Here is a 4,287-nt window from a genome sequence, read left to right on the forward strand (position 1 = left end):
ATGATTTTCGCTCAAAGTCCTCAGAGGATGGGTTGCTCTCAAATGACAAGTGTCAGTTTCTCTCGGAGCAGCCAACCAGCTAGTGGTTGTAGGGGGCGGCTATTTATAGCCTAGGGAGCAGCCCGACATGATAAGACATAAATGCCCTTCAATGATATGACCGTTAGGTGGATAGATATTTTGGGACAGCTGGCGCATAGCACATCAACGGTCGGAATTTTGAGTAGCAAAATCCTCAGGGCTATCATGTTCCTCACTGTGTAGGCAATCCGCACTGGCGAATTCCTAACTCCTCAGTCAGGACAAATTCCTTAGAGACCAGAAGAATTTCGTCTCTGTCACTGAAGAAATTGACTGAACTGTATGAGATTTCCAATGGCTTCACTCGAAGGGATTGGTAGGTGTAGGATTTTGAGTTGAGCATCACATGGAAATTTTTCCTTAGTATTTCCTCGACCCCCTTTAACAGTGACACGGCTATTACCTTCAATGCCAGTGACACGGCTATTACCTTCAATGCCAGTGACGAACCTAAATTCTGAACGGCCCGAGCACTAGCCGCACTGGTCCTTAGTCCAATCGTGGACGGCTTTCGACTCACCAAAGTACTCATGGACGGCGGCATCAGATTAAACCTCATCTATGAGGAAACTCTTCAAAAGATGGAAATAGACTGGAACCGCATTGAGCAAAGTAGAACAACCTTTAGAGGAATCATCCCCAGTCGGGAAGCACGCTGCGCTGGGAAAATCACACTAGATGTGGTATTCGGCACGCCGGATAATTACAGGTCCGAAGAAATTACATTCCAAGTGGCCCCGTTCAGCAGTGGTTATCACGCTCTTTTAGGACGGGAGGCGTTCACAATCTTCCAAGGCGTACCCCATCACGGGTACATGAAGCTCAAAATGCCTGGGCCCAACGGAATCATCACTCTCGCCAGTCATCCGGACACAACACTCCGCGCCGAAAACAAAACAGCCGCACTGGCCCTTGAGGCATTATCCGAAGCCCTCTCGGCCGAGGAATTAACCACGCTATGCTCTACAGTGGACAGGGATGACGTGATACTCGACAAGAGATCCAAGTCCACCTCTTTTAAACCAGCGGATGAAATAGTCAAATTCCAAGTCCACCCAACGGACCCTACAAAAACAGCCTCCATCGGGGCACAGTTAAACCCCGCTGTGGACGCCGCACTACGAGAGTTCCTGCGCAAGAGCTAGGACATATTCGCCTGGCATCCCTCAGACATGCCAGGAATCCCACGCAGGATGGCCGAGCATAGCCTCAATATCCTAAAGGGATTCAAGCCGGTCAAGCAAGCTCTTCGGCGTTTCTCCGAACCTAAGAGACAGGCCATGGGAGAGGAACTAGCCAAGTTATTGGAAGCCGGATTCATCAGAGAAATAAAACACCCGGACTGGCTAGCAAACCTGGTGATGGTACCAAAGAAGGACAAATCCTGGCGCCTTTGTGTCGATTTCAAAGACCTCAATAAAGCTTGCCCAAAGGATCCCTTCCCCCTCCCACACATCGATCAAATCATTGATGCTACCGCAGGACACGAGTCATTGTGTTTCCTCGACGCATACTCCCGTTACCACCAAATCGAGTTGGCAAAGTCTGACCAAGCCGCAACGGCATTCATCACACCATACGGCCCCTTCTGTTTTAACACAATGCCTTTTGGGCTCAAAAACGCCGGCGCAACATATCAGCGCATGATTCAGACATGTCTGGAGAAACAAATCGGCAAAACAGTAGAGTCACACGTAGACGATGTGGTCGTCAAAACCAAACACGTCGACTCTTTGATAGACGACTTGAGGCTCACATTCCACAACCTCCGAACATACGACATCAAGCTCAACCCGGAAAAATGTGTTTTCGGCGTACCAGCCGGAAAGCTCCTGGGTTTCATTGTCTCCAGTAGAGGTATTGAAGCTAATCCGGCAAAAATCCAAGCTTTGTCACAGTTGGCTACCCCAACAGACCTCAAACAAATCCAGAAGTTAACTGGATGCGTGGCGGCTCTAAGCTGCTTTATCTCCCGCTTAGGAGAAAAGGCTTTACCCCTTTATCGCCTCCTTCGGCGCACCGAACACTTCGAGTGGATGGATGCGGCCACAGCTGGACTGGAAGAAATAAAGGCCATTTTGGCAACCAACCCAATCCTGGCCGCGCCAAACATCGGCGAACCAATGCTGTTGTACATTGCGACAACTCATCAAGTTGTCAGCGCAGTGCTCGTCGTTGAACGAGAAGCAGACGGACACAAATTCCCTCTTCAAAAGCCGGTATACTATGTATCCACTGTCCTCACTCCATGCAAATCACGGTACCCACATTATCAAAATATAGCCTATGCGGTATTCATGGCATCCCGGAAGCTGCGACACTACTTTCAAGAATGTTCGATTACAGTAGCCTCGAAAGTGCCTCTTAATGATATTATAAACAACCGCAATGCTACAGACCGGATTGCCAAATGGGCCATTGAGCTCCCCCCGTTCGACATAACATACAAACCTCGACGAGCCATCAAGTCGCAAGTATTGGCTGACTTCGTCGCCGAATGGACGGAGACCGAACTCCCTAAAGAGTACAACACATACTCCAATTGGATCGTGCACTTCGACGGTTCTAAAATGCTGGCTGATCTAGGGGCTGGCGGCGTCGTGACGTCCCCAACCGGAGATACCGTTCAGTACGTGCTGCAAATATTGTATACAGGATCCAACAATGCAGCCGAATACGAAGCTCTGTTGCATGGTCTTCGAATGGCAGTCTCCATGGGCACTCAACGTTTGGAGGTGCGTGGGGATTCAAACCTCGCAATATCCCAAATAAATGGAGACTTTGATGCCAAGGATCCAAAAATGGCGGCCTATCGAAACGCCGTCCTAAAAATGTCAGCTCGGTTCGAGGGGCTCGAATTTCACCATGTGGCTCGGGAAAACAATCAGGCGGCGGATATCCTCGCCCGCATCAGCGCAAAACGTGATGCAGTCCCCCCAACATATTTTTGGAAAGGTTGTTTAAACCATCCGTAGTATGGGAAGGGGACACCGGTAACAACAGTCCGGACCCGGCCAAAATACCCGATACCGAACTCTCTGACACAATCGGAGGCTCCGTCACCGAAATAACACCTTCAGCCCATGAAATAATGGCCATTATTGCCCCGTGGACTGAACCATTCCTCGCCTACCTAACTAGACAGGAACTTCCGGAGGACCAAAATGAGGCACGCTGCATAGTACGGCGATCCAAGGCCTACAGGGTCCATGAGGGAGAATTGTACAAAAAAAGTACTACTGGAGTCCTTCAAAGGTGCATCTCTGAAGTGGAAGGGCGGAATCTTTTGGCGGAAATTCACGCCGGACTCGGCGGTCATCACGCCGCAGCCCGGGCTCTTGTAAGCAAGGCCTTCCGTACAGGATTCTATTGGCCAACGGCCCGGGCCGATGCACATGACTTGGTCCAACGTTGCGCCGGTTGCCAGCTCTTTGCAAATCAAAGCCACATGCCACCCACCGCCCTCCAAACAATCCCCATTAGATGGCCCTTTGCGGTCTGGGGGCTTGACATGGTTGGACCCCTTAAAGGGGGAACCCACAAGAAAAAAATACTTATTGGTCATGGTGGATAAATTCACCAAATGGATAGAGGCCAAACCTGTTAAAACAGCCGAATCCGGACCAGTGATAGACTTCATATCCGGGGTTGTACACCGTTATGGCGTCCCCCACAGCATCATCACTGATAATGGCACGAACTTCACGGCCGACAAGGTAAAACTCTGGTGCAGCAAAATGGGCATCAAGCTCGATTACGCTTCAGTCTATCACCCACAAACCAACGGTCAAGTCGAGTGAGCAAACGGTCTTATAATGAGCGGCATTAAACCCAGATTAGTACGCTCCTTAACGGAGTCTAACATGCACTGGGTAGAGGAGCTCGACTCCGTACTCTAGGGGATGCGGACCATGCCGAATCATAGTACCGGATATACACCCTTCTTTATGATGTACGGCGCAGAGGCAGTCTTGCCCTGTGACATAATTCATGACTCACCTCGAGTGTGCATGTACGAAGAAAGAGAAGCCGAGCTCGATCGGCAGGACAGTCTAGACACCCTGGAAGAGGAGCGCGACATAGCCAAAGCCCGTTCCGCATTTTATCAGCAACAGGGTCGCAGATACCAAAGCAGAGAAGTACGGGCCAAAACTTATAACATTGGCGAACTAGTTCTACGCCTGCCGGATAAGAAAAAGAACAAGG

Source organism: Triticum urartu, chromosome 3, assembly GCF_003073215.2.
Source record: "Triticum urartu cultivar G1812 chromosome 3, Tu2.1, whole genome shotgun sequence".
In the NCBI taxonomy this organism is placed as follows: Eukaryota; Viridiplantae; Streptophyta; class Magnoliopsida; order Poales; family Poaceae; genus Triticum; species Triticum urartu.